Below are 21,157 nucleotides of genomic sequence, written 5' to 3'. Positions count from 1 at the left end.
ATCTGCATGCAGGAGTGGAGGGACTTGCCAAAGGCCGACATGCCCTCTGTGTGTTCCCTCACCCTCTGCCCTACTGTTGTAATGGAAGCAGTGGGCTGGCAGAGGGACTGGGAAATCATTGTGGAGGATCCCTGATCTCCTGCAGATGCTGAACCTGCTGGCCTGCAAGATTTTCCATGGCTGACTGGCATTGCTCCATTGCATCCAGCCTCGCGTATATCGTTGTCAGTGTGTGCTGTGACACAGGTGGTGGGCTCTGGGGAAGGATGGGGCTGAAGCAGGTTGACCAGAAGCCTGTGTCTTCCTCTTCTTCCTCCTCCTCGTCTGGTGAGCCATCAGTCTCTGTGTGCCCCCTGCCTATCGTTGGTGTGGCCTGTCTCCACACAGGTGATGAAGTGGTGTCAGCTGATGAATGGGCGCAGGAGTGAGGCTGGCACTCTTTGGAATCCCCACCATGGCCGGCTGTGGTGTGCAATCCGTGCACCTGTCTCAGCATGTGGTGTTCCTCCTGTATGACAGGTGGATGGGCCACTGGGCAGTGATGTGGGGACGGTGGGTGTCACCATGCCTGCCACAGGTTGCAGTGGTGCACTTTTGTGGCCTTGCTGCCTCTCTACTGGTCTTCCTCCCACTGCTCTCAAATCTGGCCTGTTCAGTGGTGGGCTCAGCCTCTTTGGCATCAGTGGACTGTGTACCTGATGGGTGGATAATGACATGCTCTCAGTCATCTTGCATACATGCAAGTGGGCTAGCAAGATACTAGAGCAACATGTGGTTTGTTCATACTACACACATTTTGTATGAATGCCATGGGTGATTTCAGACCAATTAATACAGCTAGTGCGAAGTGGGAGTAGTGCCGTCTGAAGGTGTACACAGCACATGCATATGCATGTTGCCTGTTGGCCTGCCAATGTTACTTGTGGCGGAGCAGGTGGTTCACTTGGCAACATGGACTATCACAGCACGCATGGGTGTTTCTCATGATTCTGTGGCTTCACATGCTAATTTCCCCTACAATGCATGTGTATTGCTACATTATCGAACATTCCCTGGCAAATGCACGTAGTCACTGTGGCTTAGTACTGATTGCTATGTGGTCGCCCATTCCCTTGACCATTTTGCTCGTATATGCTGGGAAACACATGCTATTCACATGGGAGTGGGGACTTATAGACTTAACACCATCCCCTTGACTTGATGCTCCTGTTTCTGCTCTGACAATCTCCTCAATCCCCTCCATGTGGAGGGTGGAGCTGGCCTTCTCCTCCCATGGAGGCAGGACAAGGGGGACCACAGTGCCACCTCCTGGGGCCGATGTCTCCCTCCACTTTGCAGACCCTGGCCTTCAGGTTGTTCCAATGCTTCCACTGTCCCGTGGAACTGTGCCTACAGCCATCACCTTGTCACAGATGTCTGCTCAGATTGTTGCCTTTCTCTGCACTGATGTTTTGCGATGCCCAGGCCCATATAACTCGTCAGCATGGGCCACCAACTCATCAGTGAGGACCTGCAGCTCGGCCACACTGAACCTCTGCTTCCTTAGGCATAGATCGGGCACCTTCCCTTTGCCTTTCTCTTGGGACATGATTGCACTCCCTTCTGGGTCTGGATGACTGTAGGAAGTGGGGGATTCAGAGTGGATTGTTTTTTTAAAATGGTGCCGCAGTCCTTCCCATTCCAGTGATGATGCTATTTCCGTTGGCGGTAATTCCCACGGTGGAATTAACACTGATTGAATGGCAGTAATGGTAATTCTGCAGATTACGGACAGAATTACCATTGGGGACTCATTTTCAGGGGTAATAGACGGAATTACTGTTACCACCAATGTTGTGTGCGTACTCCCTCCTAGTTGTAATATGGCGGTATTACCACCCAACTAATAATGAGCCCATAAGAAAGACCTTAACTCGGATGTAATCGTGCTTGACTCAAAATGCAGCAAATGGAAGCAAAACAATCAGAAAAATATCTAATGCCTGCAGCAAGTATCTTCAAAAAAAGAGTATTACATTTTCAACATGCTGAAAATGTATAATTGTGTTTACTTAAAAGTGTTGGACTAGAAGAGGGCGTGGCTTGGACAGCCATGGAATAGGCTGTGAGCCCCGTGTGCTCTGTGATCCGACATCCTGATCCGTGCAACAAACGCATGTATTTCACTTGAATCTGGAAGCAAAACACATACAAGCGTGTGGGAAGGTGCCGGGAAGAACGTGAGCGGATGAGCGGCTTGCGGGAGACTGGAGAACAGCCGAACGGACACATAGTATCCTGGGGAGAGGCCGCAGACAAAAACACCAAAATGGCGGCGCTCCCAGAGAACAAAGGGATCTAACAGGACGCGGCAGCGAAACGAAACTGCCGGCCCTCTGATGCAGTCACTGTATCGGGCAACAGCCACGGATCGAAGTAAAGACATTTGCAGCCGCGCCCGGCAGCTGACATGGCTGAGACATGCCAGTGTGTAACACACTATTACCAGAACATACCCCGGTCTGGCACAGCCTAAATGTGACTAGGCCATTGCAAAGGAGGTGAGCAGCTGTTGAGTTCTGTGTGGCTCCTCGAAGTACATTGATGGCGCATGGATGATTGCGTGCAGCAGAATACATGGGAGCAGACAGCCCATTTGAATACATTGCAGCACTCCACAGCACAACGCAACCTGCTGCAACTAGCGCCCCAGCGTTTGAAGGACCAGAGCACGACACCTCAGCATCGCAGTGTGGGGACCAGATACGATAGAGAATTGCAAGATGTCTGCGAAAGGACTGAGAGCCAAATCCAAACAATCCACAATGGAGGTCTTTGCGAAAACGCAGCGAACCCCCACGGCAGCGGCGCAAAGCATAGGCGCGGCCTCCGCTGATGGTGCCGCAGAAGGAGATAACCGTCAGGTCCTGGCAGCCATAACGGACATGCGCACTGTCCGTGGACAGATCGAACACAAAAAAAGGTTCAAAAGGTTTCAAAAAGTATGTATAAACTTATAATTAGTATGTGGGACTTGTGCTATGGTGAGTTTTTATTGGAAAATATTGTGGATTACTTGAAAATGTACTTTTAAATTGTTCGGGGATATGAACAGTGTCCGCATTCAGAACACGCGATCAGCGTGGGCGCGGTCACATGGTCGCTTTGCGAACATGTTCGCGAAGGAAGCGGTTGTCCGCAGGACACCAAATGCACGGGCATTGGTTTGCGTATGCGCGTTGATGTTCTACAGACACTGTTCGGGTCCTGAAGTAATTAAAAGTGCGTCAGACGTCAAACGAACAGTTACGGACAGGCGTTTGTTCTTAGAACATTGTCAACTTGCTTGCGAACAACACGGACAGAAATAGCGTCCTCAGAACACCTCCATTTTCGTTTCTTTACGAACATTTCAGGACACCGTGTGTGTTCTTAGAACAGTTTCAACTTGCTAACGAACAGTACGGACAGGTATAGTGTTCTTCAGGACACCTCCATTTTCGTTTATTTACGAACATTTCAGAACACCAATTGTGTTCTTAGAACAGTTTCAACTTGCTAACGAACAGTACGGACAGGTATAGTGTTCTTCAGGAACCCTCCATTTTTGTTTATTTACGAACATTTCAGGACACCGCGTGTGTTCTTAGAACAGTTTCAACTTGCTAGCGAACAGTACGGACAGGTATAGTGTTCTTCAGGACACCTCCATTTTCGTTTATTTACGAACATTTCCGGACACCGCGTGTGTTCTTAGAACAGTTTCAACTTGCTAGCGAACAGTACGGACAGGTATAGTGTTCTTCAGGACAGCTCCATTTTCGTGTATTTACGAACATTTCAGAACACCCGCGCTGTCCGTGGACACCTACATTGTTTTTCTTTTAAAAAACAGAAACTAATTACACCTCAATATAAAAATTTAACTTTATTTAACATAAATTAATAATTTATGACAGAGAATGTGAGGCAGAAACGGAAACAAAAACAGGAGAATTAGGGGTTTCAACATGATTGGTATCAGGTGAAGAAGGGATGGAAGTCTCATCAAAACGTTTTGGATTATGGAGAGGGTTTGGGGATAATTGACTGGGATATGGTGAGGAGGGACAAGTACATGTGGGGCAATGGTATGACATTTTTGTTTTAAAATGATCTTCAACAAAAGTTTTCAAATTATTAAAATTGGTCAACAATAAATCCATTTTTTCTTTTATGCTGTCAAGCGTGTTTTCCATAACAGCTTCTTCAGAGGTATTTTCTATTTTGGTATGCTCTGTACAAAAAAAATATATATGTTAAATGTATATAAAATAATATTAATTAAATGGTTTATATTGTAAAGTGTTTACCATTAGTTTCAGTATCTTGTGACATTTCCTCATGTGGGAAATGCTCCTCTAGCCATTCCAGAGTACTAGACATTTCTGTGAGAAAAAAAAAGATATTATATTTTTTTTATCTAATACAGAAAGTTTATAAATATATGAGTAAAATGAAGTACACTTACTATTTCAGGTAAAATATGTTCTAAGTACTGTGTAGGTCTGGTGTTGTTCTTAGTTCTGTAGTGTCTGTGAGGTAATTATGTTGGAAGCCAATTTATCTTCTTCTGGTATATTCCATTTTAGAACATATTGTATTTAAATGAATGGTTAGTGTGTTACATATATGGGTTACATTTCTTATGTATTACTACATATAATGTGCATGTGTGTTGCTTTTTGAATTTGTTAAATGTTCCTATGTTATGATATAGCAATCAAACCTACCCCCCAGAGTTTTTAGGTAGTGGTACTGTTCTCCGAACATGTCCGCAGACATTAAAAGAGTTCGCGGACATCAAGTTCAATAGAAGAGGTTACGTATGTTCCATATTACATGTACATAAAGTCAAAGTTATTATGGTTAAGTTGCGCTACTAAAAACCTATGAAATTTAGTGAAAAAACTTTGTTAAAGGGACGTTATGATTAAGTTGCGCTACTAAAAACCTATGAAATTCAGTGAAAAATACTTTGTTAAAGGGACGTTATGGTTCCAAGTAAAACCGAAAAACCCTTGAAATTCGCCAGTTATGGTAAACTAAGCAACCATAACTCGCGCCACCACCGTGCACTGCTAAGACTAACACCCAGGACATCAAAGATGACATCACAAATGTCATGGATGACATCACTGATGACATCCCATATCTGGCTTCCCCTTTTTTCCTTTACTGATATATCTTGGCCACATGGGTTTCTTCAGTAACAGTCAGTAATTAAAAGTGGAAAAGTTAGTATATTTGTAGACTTATCCTTCAAGTATGTTTTTACAATAATTCCCTTAGGACAAAGTTTTTTTCACTGAATTTCATAGGTTTTTAGTAGCGCAACTTAATCATAACGTCCCTTTAACAAAGTTTGTTCACTGAATATACATATATACAGATAAACACATGTGAATACAATATGTACAGAACGAGAGAATATGCAAGACTTAACACCCGGGAGTGTTTGAAGGCTTACGTTTTCAGCCATAAGCTATATATTTTTACATCTAGAGTTTTGAAACAATCAGAGGTGAACTATTCTACCATAGAGAAAGAGTTGCTAGTGATCAAATGGGCTGTGGAAAAGTTCATGCTGTTGTTGTGGGCATTTAGGTTTGTGTTGGAATCCGATCACAAACCGTTGAAAGGGATCTTGACTTCCAAAGGGCCGGACAAGGATTTTTTCTGCATAAGAACATGGATTATAAACTTGCAGGAACACACATGGGATGTGGAATATGTTCCAAGCATTCAGAATAAGGTGGCAGATTATTTTTCGAGACTCATTAATTTGTAATTGTAATTGATTATTCATAACACGCTTAATACCCAGAGTTTCTAGGCGCAGACGCGGGGATCAAACCTGTTTTGATCTGCGCCATCTTGCTTCGATTGGCCAACGCATTTCCCCTGAGCTATCCTTCCAGTGATGAATCATAATGTGATTGATGACAGTGAGGATAATGATGATAAGGATCAAGTTTTTAATGTGTAACAAGGTACAGTGAGTAAGGAGGAGTGGGATGTAGCCATGAATGCGGATGAAACGTTGAAGAGATTGAAGGATGCCCTAGAAAGTGGGAGCATGAATAAGGAAGCATGTCAAGGATTTCAATCAGAAACAATTAAGATGGTGTGTAATGAGTTGCATGTTGAGAATGGGTTGGTTTTGAGAGGTGATCAAAGTCTCCCACCTATTAGGGTGAGAGATAAAATGCTGTTGGTTGCCCCTGATGGCCATTAAGGAATGTCAAAAACTAAACAGAGAGTTAGAAAAGACTGTTAGTGGCCAGGTGTTGATTTGAAATTGAGAGAATGGTTAGGGGGTGCAATATGTGTAAACATTTGAATAAAGGATGTGTAAGTAGAACTAGTCCAATGACGGTTATGACAATTACTACAGTTTAATGGAAAAGAGTTGGCTTTGATATTGTTGGTCCTGTGAGGAGTCAAGGGAAACAGGCTTATTGTATGGTATTTGTTGATTTTTTTGTCGAGGTGAATTGAGGTACAGTGGACACAGAATATATGTACCAGTGATATTATAAAATTCCTAGATATTGTTTTCCAGAGGGAGGGGTATCCCACAATTTGTATCACTGATAATGGGGTACAACTAGCATCATGTGTGATGGAGGATTTTCTGAAGAGGAACTGGTTTTGAACATTGCACGAGTTGTATTTACTCTCCTGAGACTAACGGGTTGATGGAAATATTTAATCATGTGATAAAGCAGAGTATCCAATAGTAATAGGGACTAGAAGAAGTCTGTTGATGAGACTCTGGTGGCATACAAATGTACTCCCCATTCCACTACCTGAATATCTCCATTTGAAGTTTTGAGGAGCAGAAAGCCTAACATAAGGGTGTGTCCGGCGTGGATCGGTTGATCTATTGTGAGTAAGGTGAGATGTTAGTAGAGAGAGACAGCTGAGTAAAAAAGCTGTGTATGGCATTCGCAAAGCATCCATAGTGTGCAATGTTGTGGAAGGGGAGTATGTGAGGATTAAATTGTCCCTTGCGTTACAGATGCAAGGAGGTTCCTGGTCTGAACCCATAATGGTGAAGGAAGTGATGCATGGAGCTGTAAGGACATCAGATTTAAGGGTTTTGGATATGGGTAGTGTGCGTAAATGTAATAAATCGTTGCTACCGTCTAGTACCAGCAGAAGGACTATTGGTAGTAATAGCATACGTGACCACTGTAATGCAAAGAAGTATGGGATAAGGTTACTAATAGGCCCAGGAGAGGATGGAGGAGGCCTGTCTATCTGGATGAGTATGTTGACTGATTCAGATTCAGTATAAATAATCCATCTGCTGTACTATAATTCACCTGTTGATTGCCAAGCGTATTGCTTATTTGTTCTATGTTGAATAGTTGATTCAGGATATTTTCAGAGTTTGTTTTGCTAATATCTTTCTATTCCATAGCATGTGTTACAGTTTAGTTTTGCATGTCTTTTTTACCTGTTTATTTTTTCTCAGATGTGTCTTCTCTCTTGTAGTATAGAATGCGTGTAATGTTATCTGTCAGAGCATTGGCAGCATTGCCCTTCGGTAGCTAAGGAAAGGAAATGTGTAGGATTCTCTCTTATTTTTTGTACCTTCTTCGGAACATGGAATCATCACCACCATTCCTGATTCCATGTTCTATGGTAGAAGGGTTGTCAGTTGAAGAGGCGGTGGGGCATAAGGATAAAAATAAATAATCCTCCTTCACTTACTGCAGTGGAGCATCTTTATTATATCTGTATTGATAACATAGCTCCAAGGATCTTCTGGCAAACTCATAGAAAGCAGACCGGCACTCAGAAACCGGGTACTTCCGACCTGCACCCATCAACACCACTGGTTTTGTATCTGTCTTTCCCATTGTCCCACTGATGAACCCCTCCCGCCCTTTTTTCTCTTACAGATGAAAGCACAGCAAGTGGCAGACCGGTGCAGGACAAGACCGCTTACATCACATTACATTGCATAAAGCTATATCATCGAAATGGCATTATTTTTTATTGTAAAAACAAGTGAGATATTTCTGAATGTATCTGTCTCACTTTAGATTTCAATAAATGTAACATACTATTTCATGCATTGGTTCACTAAATTTCAATTATTTATATATTGCAAGATATATTTTATTCTGCACTTCAATTCCATGTTTGTTTGAGCATTCCTCCTAACACGGACCATGCTCGTGATTAAATAAGATTGTTTTTCAGTACTAGTCAAGCCCCCACTCCATAATGTGTGCCACAATGCATAGCAAAAACGAGTTCTGTTATCCATGAACCCTGCCTCCCTAAAGTCTGCATCAATGCAATGTTTGCAGTCATCTGAGATCCTGTTGATATTATGTTTGCTTTCTGATATCCTGGCCTGTATTAATAGCTAGGCAGCAATTTACGCTTTCATTAAACTCCCAGAGACTCTTTAATGGCAATGCCTACATCAGCATTTTGTCATCTGAAATGGCAGCACATTTCATTTGCATCGGTGGAGAGTTAGGAAGAAAGCAATGGATGCTTGACTGGTATATGACCTTTTAAGTATATTTCCTGGCTCTTAGTGATCAAATGGACTTTCATTGTACCCCGGGCCCTTTCTATCACTATTATCTTACTTTTGTGTCAACTGGCCTTATCACATGACACGTCCAGAGCACTGTTTTACCTCAAGGGTCAAGACCAAATAACATTCACTAGTGAATTAATAATTACTGTTCTCTGTAAATGGTCTTTCTTCTGGCACTGGGAAGATGCACTGAGATCAGTCATGGTACACTTGACAATCAACTAAATAAATGTTTCGTACCGAGGCAGCATTTTGAAGAGGTTGTCTTTATTTGTAGACGGGCTGTCAGAATCTATGATGTGCAATATATGAGTAGGAGCTCGAACAATGTCAACAAACTGATGATGTCATGATAGGTCAACAGAGAGATATGGAGTCAAAGATGTGTGAAGTATCAAGCTATTTAATTAGGCCAGCTTGTTGGTGTGACCGGCTGTTTTTTAAAAAATGTGTTAGCAGGAAAGAAAGAAGGGTCAGCCTACATGTTTTGAAATAAAGAACTGTATGCTGTTTGTTGCAGCTGGTTTCATTAGTCTTTTACAGAGAATGTGGTTAGTATTGGACATGGGAACATTAAAACAGAGTGGAGTGGGATTCATTTACGAATTAAGCCAACGGAGGTGGAGCCCAAACTATACGGGGGGGGTTCGCCTGTGCTATTAATAGAATTCAAAAGACAACAAAGAGCCCCAGTCAGTAATGACAGGAAAGGCCATACATGTAGATTTCCTAACTTAAAATTGTGATTTAAACACTTCAGAGATATATTTCCAGTGAACTAAAAAGAAAGGCACGATTATATTGACACTTTAGATCCTTTGTATAAAACCTTTTGCATTTTGTGCAATTCATGAGAGCAATAACAAAAAGTTATATTGCATTGTAACAAATCTGTGGAGCCATTACAGTACAATTTACAAACAGTCTCATAAAGAACAATTGTACGCAAAATCAACTGAGAATACACTGCACAAATGTTTTGTGATAAAATCACACACATATAGAACCAAAGCAAAACATGCGTGAACAAATCAATTACAGAAATGTTCTGAAGGGGTCAAAGGACTGTTGATTTGTCTTATATGTTGCCGAAGTGCATAAGCCCCAACGTCTGACATGTTTGAATCCCTCAGATGTAATGGAATCTTGCTCAGGGAAATTGAACAATTTGTTGTAATGTATAAAGATGAAAAAACCTAAAGTGTGAGAAATCAAAACAGACAAATGACTCTTCTTTGCCTAACCTCAACCCATGAGGAAATGTATAAGTAGTAAAAAAGGCATGATTTGTTTAAAAAAAACAATCTTTTTTTTGTCCAATAGATTCTCATATGAACAAAGCACAAACAAAAATAGGATTGATGGTAAGTATTGATGTGCCCATTGTACGGTCAATAAATTCAAAACAACCTTTGCTTGACTTAGGTCCTAATTATGAGTACATCGGTATAAGGCAAAATTGGCAGTAACGGAATTACCGCCACTTATACGATACTGCCAAATAAGGAGTTTGTGCTAATTCTGCAGCGGGATAAGCCCCAGCAGGATTAGAGCTTGCGGAATTACTGCCAACAAATGGCAGAATTCCGCCAGTGGAATTATCGCAGAGATTCTAAAAGTTATCTTTGCCGTATTTTAAGTTGAAATGCTGCTATAATTGTGCCAAAATTGGGCAGTAATTCTACCAAAAACACAGTACAGTTACCTACATCGGAAAGGTGGAGGTAAATGCATACAGGTGATGGAAATCAAGCCACAGGTGCACCCAATCCATCCAGAAAGAGTACATAAGGCCCACACCTGATCGTAACAGACTAGAAACAAAGAACCAAAGATCCACCATCTGGAACATGCGGGAAATAAGAGGTCATCATCCATGTGGCACATGCACTGTTTGCCGTTTCACAAAGAAAATGAACTACTTCAAAATAGAAGATAAGGAATGGCAACTCAGAAAATTTACAAACTGTAAAACAGCCAATGTAATCTATATAATAGAGTGCCCCTGTGGACTACGTTACGTAGGCCAAACCACCCGTCAGATCCACAAAGAATTGGTGAACACCGCTCACGGATCAGATGTAAATCTATAACATCTCCCTTGGTCCAACACTATATCGAAAAACACCATGGACCAGACAACATTTTTGGTGGATAGCAGATCTAGTATCCAACACTAGCAATGTCACCAACTCCCTGAACCGCAAAGAAGCCTGGTGGATTTTCAAGCTCAAAAGTACCTCCTTGGGACTCAATGAGGCGGAACCAATCAGATACCGCCGCTAACAAGCTCCTGCACCTGATGGGTCCATAACCACCATTTTCAGTGGACTCTACCAACTAATATATTTTGGAGGTACACGCAAGAACCCACACAAGCTGCAATTCCACGAACCCACTTCTCATTTCTCTGTAGTACACAGGCCTGAATCCTGAGGTCCCTCGACCCTTCTTGTTTTCAGCCTCATAAGGTTATCACCTATCCCATCTATGCGATGGTATGCCCCATCTTTACTAGCCTAGTGTTACTTATCCATACAGGACTCCTTCATTGTATTAATGCACCAATTGTCCTAGACACACCCTTCAACATACATCTGTAAGGTCTCCGGCAGTTTTCAATACATTTAATAGACAATATTGCCGTTTCGTCACCAAACGAAACCTAGCAGCTGCGCAGTTGCGCCTCAAGTGCAACACTATACACCGCGCGCATGCGCACACGCACACAATCGAGAGAGCTCCGTCCATTTTACTCGGCAGCGCTGCCGCATCTGTCTCTTGCGAGTATCCCCGGCAGACACAGTCAATAATGCATACGCCGGCTACTCCACTAGCATGACAGACTACATCCTGACTAGATGAGAGGAGCCTAGCCTACGACAGCCACTGCGCTGCAACGCTGAACTTAAACCAGGTAATGCAGCTCCCTCCCCTACACACAGTGAGTCAACACTCGCCTTACGCATCACTGACCAGGCACCCCTGCCATTTTTTATGCTACTTTTTATGCTACTGCAGAACTATCAACTGCATACAGCCCGTAAGACCCGGACACCGCACCTGGAGTTCTGCTCCCTCCACACCTTACCAGGGTCACGTCACAAGACCCAACAAAGAAAAGGTGAGCTTGTGTACCCCTTTTTATTATGTGCCTACTATTTTGCTATGCACATAACCATGTCTTCCACTAAGATTAAGGAGCAATTAGCAACCCGATCTCCTTTTTTCCTTTTCTTTCCTTTGTTCTTTTTTTTCTGTTTCTAACTCTCGACAGATACGAGCTACACCCCAAGGCTCTCCCGTGTCCTGGACTCTACACCATCTGCGCACCTATGCGTCCAGGCCCTACCAAAGTCCTAGACCCCAAAGGTCAGTACTATGCCTTGCCCATGTGTGTGTGCTGGCTAATTTAGCCTATGATGCCCCACAACTAAGGTTGTTTTTAAATGTCATGTTACGTAAACTTCCCATAAATTTTATTCTAATCACTAATAGAGTCCCCTGGATTCCTTTCCAGGGCGACCTATATCAGGCCCAAGATGAAGGCTATCTGCCGAAACGTCCAAGGACCAGCCTCTCTTCCATCTCCTGCTAGTCCTTATTAACTGTCTCCAAACAACTTATGATTCAACTCAGGACGTCGACCATGTGTTAGGTCACCCGAAAGCCTGGCTACAGAAAACCAATAGCTTTTCAAATTTATTGTTGTCAATATTGGTTGTAATATGTTTATATAGATAAAATCTACTATCACTTGTCACTAATAGGTGGTGGTCACTATTCAATCCCAAAGCACCAAAATGGAACTATATTTGTGAAAAAACTTTTTCGAATTTACAAATTTAAATGCAAAGGTTTACAACATTGCAAAAGCCTTTGATAAAAAACTAAATGCTTTGGGTTACTAATCCCTCTATGTTGAGATGCATAATTAATAAATGCAACTTTACCATATGTGAATATGTGAATCTTTAATTCTATTTGTGTTTAGGTTTCACCTTTATTACACATGATTGAATACCTGTGACATGACTAAATAACTTAATGTGTACTTCAAAAAAAGAGTACCCCCTCTAAATCTAGTTGTCAGAGCGAACCCACTTGTGTATTTCGTAAGAGACTAAGCAACACCATGCTGCCACTGGCTGTTGCGAACTGGGACATGCAGCTGCTCCTGCTCCGTATTGGGCTAAAGAAGCAGGAACAGCAGCACAGGGCACGGTGAGGAGGAGAAGACGTCATGCCATGCCATGTAGGGCAAGGCAATGGCACATTCCCTGGGTCATGCCTTCACCCTTGACATTAACTGACACCCACCCGATTACTCTGTACTGGCTGAAAAGGGAGACCATTGTTAAGCCAATTGCTATGATCCATGATGACCTACAGAGCAGGATGAATATCAAACCACAGGACCAGGCCATGCAGGACAATACAGTAGTATGTCATTGATGCATAGTGTCCCAACAAGTAAGTAATACACACATAGTGGACTGCATTAACTACAATGAATAGGGAACACATGCCTACACATCAAATGTCACAGTTCAACACTGCACAAAAAATCTATGCAACACTGGAAGACAGTTATTGCATGTAATCTGGCAATCATGTATGTGACGCCATAATGGAAGGAGAGCGGAAACCTCAAACATGCACAAGAACAACCAATCATCCATCAGGGAAGATGCATAATAGCAGTGTAGAAGCCAACACAGGCAACATGCACCCATATCATGTGACACTACATTCAATACCATGTTGTGCAACAATGTTGAAATAATCCATGAACCGAGTGTCCATCAACATGCATTTTGAAAAGGAAACACATCACAATGCATTGTGACTGACACCTGACAACTGTTACCTGTTACCTGTTATCTGTTACCTTTGCCCTTGTACGTGCACAATCCACATACAGGAGGTGGCTTTCAATGAGGCACACATCAGGACCAGGCTGTGCAGAGAGTAGACCTTCAGCCTGCTGAAGGATCTTTTCCGGTGTCTACAGCGGACAGGAGGGGCCTTGAGGTACAGGCTGGGGAAGGTTGGACAAATATTTATTGCCTGTGACATACTGCACAACATCTGACTCAGGTGAAATGTCCCCCTGCTGAGGGCATGCCGCCCCCAGAATACAACGACTCACTACAGTGCAATGCTGCCACACAGTGAGCGTGAGGAGAGAAAGGATGTCATCTGGTGCAGCAAGAACGAATGGACAATTGATTCTGATCACATCGATAATCACATGTTGCTCTCCTTTGTACATGGGCACGCATTGAATAAATCACAATTACACAAATAGAAGTGTCCTCACATTGCTACAAGTCAACTTGAGTTTTATAAGCAAGTGTGAAAACTACCATCTCCCAACACACCCTCCAAACCCACCTCCCCTGCGTGTCCCCCTCCCCAAGACACCATCTCCAGCACACAAACCCCATGCCAATTGGCCTTCCCAACACACCAACCGCAACACACACCCCACTCACCTCCCCCTCCCCAACACACAACCTTCTCCCACCTCCCCAACACACCATCCCCAACACACCCTCTCCACCCACCCCCCTTGTGATTATGTACAAAAGGTGCCCTGTAATGTCACTTTTGCAGCCTCTTGCCTTGGCAACCTGCTCGAGCACCGTTGGTGTCAGGTGGTGCAAGCAGTGGCGCCTTGGGGTGCTGGGCACTGATCCCTCTGTGGGGGTGACCGAGGTGGTGGGCTCAGACGCAGGACCCTGATGTGCTGCAGTGTCATCTGCATGCAGGAGTGGAGGGACTTGCCAAAGGTCGACATGCCCCCTGTGTGTTCCCTCACCCTCTGCCCTACTGTTGTAATGGCAGCAGTGGGCTGGCAGAGGGAGTGGGAAATCATTGTGGAGGATCCCTGATCTCCTGCAGATGCTGAACCTGCTGGCCTGCAAGATTTTCCATGGCTGACTGGCATTGCTCCATTGCATCCAGCCTTGCATATATCGCTGTCAGTTTGTGCTGTGACACAGGTGGTGGGCTCTGGGGAAGGATGGGGCTGAAGCAGGTTGACCAGAAGCCTGTGTCTTCCTCTTCTTCCTCCTCCTCGTCTGGTGAGCCATCACTCTCTGTGTGCCCCCTGCCTATCGTTGGTGTGGCCTGTCTCCACACAGGTGATGAAGTGGTGTCTGCTGATGAATGGGTGCAGGAGTGAGGCTGGCACTCTTTGGAATCCCCACCATGGCCGGCTGTGGTGTGTAATCCGTGGATCTGTCCCAGCATGTGGTGTTCCTCCTGTATGACAGGTGGAGGAGCCACTGGGCAGCAATGTGGGGACGGTGGGTGTCACCATGCCTGCCACAGGTTGCACAGTGGTGCACTTTTGTGGCCTTGCTGCCTCTCTACTGGTCTTCCTCCCACTGCTCTCAAATCTGGCCTGTTCAGTGGTGGGCCCTGCCTCTTTGGCATCAGTGGAATGTGTACCTGATGGGTGGATAATGACATGCTCTCAGTCATCCTGCATACATGCAATTGGGCCAGCAAGATACTAGAGCAACATGTGGTTTGTTCATACTACACACATTTTGTATGAAGGCCATGGGTGATTTCAGACCAATTAATACAGCTAGTGCGAAGTGGGAGTAGTGCCGTCTGAAGGTGTACACAGCACATGCATATGCATGTTGGCCTGCCAATGTTACTTGTGGCGGAGCAGGTGGTTCACTTGGCAACATGGACTATCACAGCACGCATGGGTGTTTCTCATGATTCTGTGGCTTCACATGCTAATTTCCCCTACAATGCATGTGTATTTCTACATTATCGTACGTACCCTGGCAAATGCACGTAGTCACTGTGGCTTAGTACTGATTGCTATGTGGTTGCCCATTCCCCTGACCATTTTGCTCGTGTATGCTGGGAAACACATGCTTTTAGCCAGTGCATTCACATGGGAGTGGGGACTTATAGACTTAACACCATCCCCTTGACTTGATGCTCCTGTTTCTGCTCTGACAATCTCCTCAATCCCCTCCATGATGAGAGTGGAGCTGGCCTTCTCCTCCCATGGAGGCAGGACAAGGGGGACCACAGTGCCACCTCCTGTGGCTGATGTCTCCCTCCACTTTGCAGACCCTGGCCTTCAGGTTGTTCCAATGCTTCCACTGTCCAGTGGAACTGTGCCTACAGCCATCACCTTGTCACAGATGCCTGCTCAGATTGTTGCCTTTCTCTGCACTGATGTTTTGCGATACCCAGGCCCATATAACTCATCAGCATGGGCCACCAACTCATCAGTGAGGACCTGCAGCTCGGCCACACTGAACCTCTGCTTCCTTAGGCATAGATCGGGCACCTTCCCTTTGCCTTTCTTTTGGGACATGATTGCACTCCCTTCTGGGTCTGGATGACTGTAGGAAGTGGGGGATTCAGAGTGGATTGTTTTTTTAAAATGGTGCCGCAGTCCTTCCCATTCCAGTGATGATGCTATTTCAATTGGCGGTAATTCACACGGTGGAATTAACACTGATTGAATGGCGGTAATGGTAATTCTGCAGATTACGGGCAGAATTACCATTGGGGACTCATTTTCAGTGGTAATTTAGCTGGACGGAATTACTGTTACCACCAATGTTGTGTGCGTACTCCCTCCTAGTTGTAATATGGCAGTATTACCGCCCAACTAATAATGAGCCCATAAGAAAGAAAACATCTAGACCTTAACTCGGATGTAACCGTGCTTGACTCAAAATGCAGCAAATGGAAGCAAAACAATCATAAAAATATCTAATGCCTGCAGCAAGTATCTTCAAAAAAAGAGTATTACATTTTCAACATGCTGAAAATTAATAATTGTGTTTACTTACAAGTGCTGGACTAGAAGAGGGCGTGGCTTGGACAGCCATGGAATAGGCTGTGAGCCTCATGTGCTCTGTGATCCGAGATCCTGATCCGTGCAACAAACGCATGTATTTCACTTGAATCTGGAAGCAAAACACACACAAGCGTGTGGGAAGGTGCCGGGAAGAACGTGAGCGGATAAGCGGCTCGCGGGAGACTGGAGAACAGCCGAACTGACACATAGTATCCTGGGGAGAGGCCGCAGACAAAAACACCAAAATGGCGGCGCTCCCAGAGAACAAAGGGATCTAACAGGACGCGGCAGCAAAAAGAAACTGCCGGCCCTCTGATGCAGTCACTGTATCGGGCGACGGCCACGGATCGAAGTAAAGACATTTGCAGCCGCGCCCGGCAGCTGACATGGCTGAGACATGCGAGTGTGTAACACACTATTACCATAACATACCCCGATCTGGCACAGCCTACATGTGACTAGGCCATTGCAAAGGAGGTGAGCAGCTGTTGAGTTCTGTGTGGCACCTCGAAGTACATTGATGGCGCATGGATGATTGCGTGCAGCAGAATACATGGGAGAAGACAGCCCATTTGAATACATTGCCGCGCTCCACAGCACAACGCAACCCGCTGCAACTAGCGCCCTAGCGTTTGAGGAACCAGAGCACAACACCTCAGCATCGCAGTGTGGCGACCAGATACGATAGAGAATTGCAAGATGTCTGTGAAAGGACTGAGAGCCAAATCCAAACAATCCACAATGGAGGTCTTCGCGAAAACGCAGCGAACCTCCACGGCAGCGGCGCAAAGCATAGGCGCGACCTCCGCTGACGGTGCCGCAGAAGGAGATAACCGTCAGATCCTGGCGGCCATAACGGATTTGAGCACCAAATGGGGCACAGCGATGGCGGACTTGTGGACGGCCCTGGAAAATAAAATTGACGCTGTGGGAATCGAAGTTACTCTGCTGCATCAAGATGTCCGTGCGTTGGCGGAGAGAACAAGTGGCCTGGAAAGCACAGTGAAAGTCAACACGGAGATCAGCACGAGCAATGCAAAGGAGGTCCATGTGCTGAAACAGCAGGTCGCCAACCTTGAAAATCGAGTGGAGGAGGCAGAAGGAAGAGCGAGGAAGAACAACATACGTGTGGTCGGCCTGCCCGAGGGGGAGGTAGGCCTGGACCCCACGGACTATGTAGAAAACATGATCCTCCAGGGGATAGGAGCAGAAAAACTCTCACAGGGGTTTACTGTTGAGCGGGCCCATTGGGCCTTGATGAGGAGGCCACGACCTGGAGCTCTGCCAAGGCCAATAATCGCAAGGATCCTGAACTACAAAGACAGGGAGAAGATCCTGGAATATTTCCGTAAGGGCGGGACAATTGAGAGAGCATCCACCAATATCACGGCGTAGCCAGATTATACGATGCTGGTGCAGAGGCAGAGGTATAGTTACGTGGCCGTCAAGAGGAGGCTACGTGCTGCGGGTATCAAATATATGCTTCTGTACCCGGCGAGGCTAAAGGTTCTACATAAGAGCAAGGTGCTTTTTTCCGACACCCCGGAGGAGGCGGCGTCGTGGCTGGACCTGCAGGGCTGCCTGGAACAGGAGGCTGACTGAGATCGAGCGTGACAAGTGAGGAGTCAGTGCCATGGACTTTAAGGGGATAAGTGGGAAGGTGGACTGGTTTCAGGAACACGGATATTTAAGTGAATTTGTAGCTCTTGGACCTTGTGCTCTGGCTGGACTGGAATATAGAGTATCAACTGCATGCTGGAACTGAATAGCATTAACATCATGCGTAATAGTATGGGTAGTAGGAGCAATGGGATGGTAGCAACCTACCCCTGAGATTCAGTAGTTAAGTAGCCATTAGGACGACTTTACCCTGCTGAGCCCTGAGTATAGACTTTCTAGGCAGGGCTAGATGTGGGGGTGCCTGAGATCCAGGGATGGAGCTGGGCAATGGTTGGGGAGGGTGTTGTTGGGTGTTGGTGGGGAGGTGGGTGTGGGGGGAGGAGGGGAAGGTTGTGGTGTATATAGTTTTTGGGACTTTTAGTTTGAGTTTGTGTGTGAGCCTACAGGGAAATGACGAACAAATCAATGGCATCGGGTAATCTCAGAATTGTGACCTGGAATGTGCGGGGCCTTAATAGCTATCTGAAATGTAACAAGGTGATGATGTACCTAAAGAGGACGCGGATTGACATAGCTCTGCTACAAGAAACCAACCTCACTAAAGAGAAGTTGGAGGTGATCAGGAAGAAATGGAGGGGTACGGTCATGGGGGCCATATATTCGGCATATGCAAGAGGGGTGATTACATGGGTGGCACCGCATGTACCATTTCAGCTGCTTAGCTCGACAATAGACCCAGAAGGCAGAATGGTGGGGGTGGCGGGACTCCTGGAGAACAGAGAAGTGAATATCATAAATTTGTATGCCCCTAACCATGATACAGCAGTATATATTAGGTCTTTATATGGTAAAATCAGCCCCCTGGCGGGTGGCGCGATTGTGTGGGGAGGGGACTTTAGTTGCACTCTGAACCCCAGGATAGATAGGTCAGACGACAAGTTAGAAAAACTGGCGCCGGCAGCTAGGGCGCTGAGGACACTGTTGATGGACCTCGGCCTACAGGATGTGTGGAGAAGGCTACACCCAACGGATAGGCAATACTCGCGCTATGCAGCGCCACACGACCTGCACACAAGGCTAGATTACGTGTTCTCTGCCGAGATATTGGGAGAAATGGTGGGGGCGGAATACAAAGCCCGGGTACTCTCCGACCATTCGCCTTTGATCATAGAGTGGCAACATCAACCCCCCAGGGCACGGATCCCGACGTGGAGGCTCAGGACTGAGGCTCTACAGGATGCAGGCTTTAGAGGGGATTTGAGGGAGGCCATCGAGGAATACTTTGAAATTAATACGGGCAGTGTAAGTTTGGTGGGAACAGTATGGGAGGCATTCAAGGTGGTGGTGCGGGGAGTAGCAATATCTAAATCCAAAGGGCTCCAAGGGGGTATTGAGCGGGAACTGCAAGAGACAGAAAGAGAGCTAGAGGACCTGATACGTAATGAGGGGACCACCCGTGCGAACAGGGCTAAAATAAAGGACGAACAGCTAGCTTGCAGTGATCTCTGGGAAAGACTATGCAAACTGAACTATAAGAAATACACAGAGAGGCTGCATGCTGGGGGGGATAAGCCGGGTAGGTTATTGGCTTAGTTGTACAAGAATGAGACTCCCCGCTCGGTGATCAGAGAGATCACGGATGCGGAGGGTCAAATCGACAATACCCAGGAACGGGTAAATGAGGTGTTCCTCAAGTATTACATGCGATTATACGAGGACACAGGTGAGGACATGAGTCAAGATATACTAGATACGATAGAGGACATAGGGCTGCCCACCTTGGATGACCTAGAATGACGCCCCCATTACCGTGGACGAACTGGAGGCGGTGATCCAACACCTGCCCACATGTAAAGCGCCTGGGGTGAATGGGTTACCCAGCGAGTTTTATAAAATGTATAAGCAGCAGCTACTCCAGCCGCTGCTGGCCATGTTTAATGAAGCATATGAGCGGGGGGAACTGCCGGTGTCCCTCCGCGAGGTGGTGATCATTCCGCTCCGGAAACCAGGCAAACTAGACGTGGAATGCGGATCCTACAGGCCCTTGTCTGTGCTCAATCAGGATAGTAAGATACTCACGGCAGTACTAGCCAATAGGTTGAAGAGGGTAATTGGTAAATTGATACACCCAGACCAAACGGGCTATGTCCCCGGTAGAAATATTACAGATAACCATAGGACGCTACACCATATTATTGACCAAACTGATGGAGACTCGAGCGAGCTGGCTATCGTGTCACTGGACGCGGTGAAAGCTTTTGACTCAGTGCGGTGGCCGTGGTTGAAGGCGACCCTGAAAGGATACAGGATGGGACCAGGATATATTAAATGGGTCCAGATGTTGTACAGTACCCCGATGGCGAGAGTCAAAACCGAAACCACAATCTCAGATAAATGGCAACTTGGCAGGGGTACCAGACAGGGATGCCCCTGGTCACCAATGTTACACATCCTGGTATTAGAGCCGCTGGCAATATGCCTGCGGCAACAATACAGGGAGGTGGGGATTCGCACAACGGGGAGCACACACCTGATATCATTGTATGCAGATGATGTGCTTCTCTACTTGCTGTACCCGGAGGAGAACCTGCAATATGTGTTGGAGGTGATGGGTCGTTACGCCACCCTCTCGGGCATATCAGTGAACCCCGGGAAGTCCAGTTTGTTCCCCCTGGGAAGGTACAAGAGCACCCCGTTGGAGAGGCTGCCCGTCTTGCAGCTACCCAAGCAGACCGTGACGTTCATGTATCTGGGCGTAAATATCTACCACAATATAGAGACAGAGCACAAACATAACACAGAGAAGGCGATGGAGGGAGTTAAAAATAGCATGGTGTTCTGGTCTAAATTACCCCTAGCCATGATGGGGAGAGCAGCTCTACTCAAAATGGTGGTCTTGCCCAGACTCTTGCACTTTTTTGTGAATGTCCCGTACCTAATCCCCAAACGCTTTTTCGCAAAACTTCATGGCATGTGTAGGGGCTTCATATGAGGCAACTCCAGAAATAGGGTGGCCCTGTGGAAACTACAAAATACATGTGATAAGGGGGGCATAAACCTACCGAATTTTGAGCTGCACTACATGGCAGGACAGTTGTTGT

Source organism: Ambystoma mexicanum, chromosome 5p, assembly GCF_040938575.1.
Source record: "Ambystoma mexicanum isolate Mex_15411 chromosome 5p, UKY_AmexF1_1, whole genome shotgun sequence".
NCBI lineage: Eukaryota > Metazoa > Chordata > Amphibia > Caudata > Ambystomatidae > Ambystoma > Ambystoma mexicanum.
Note: the sequence above shows the minus strand (reverse complement) of the source record.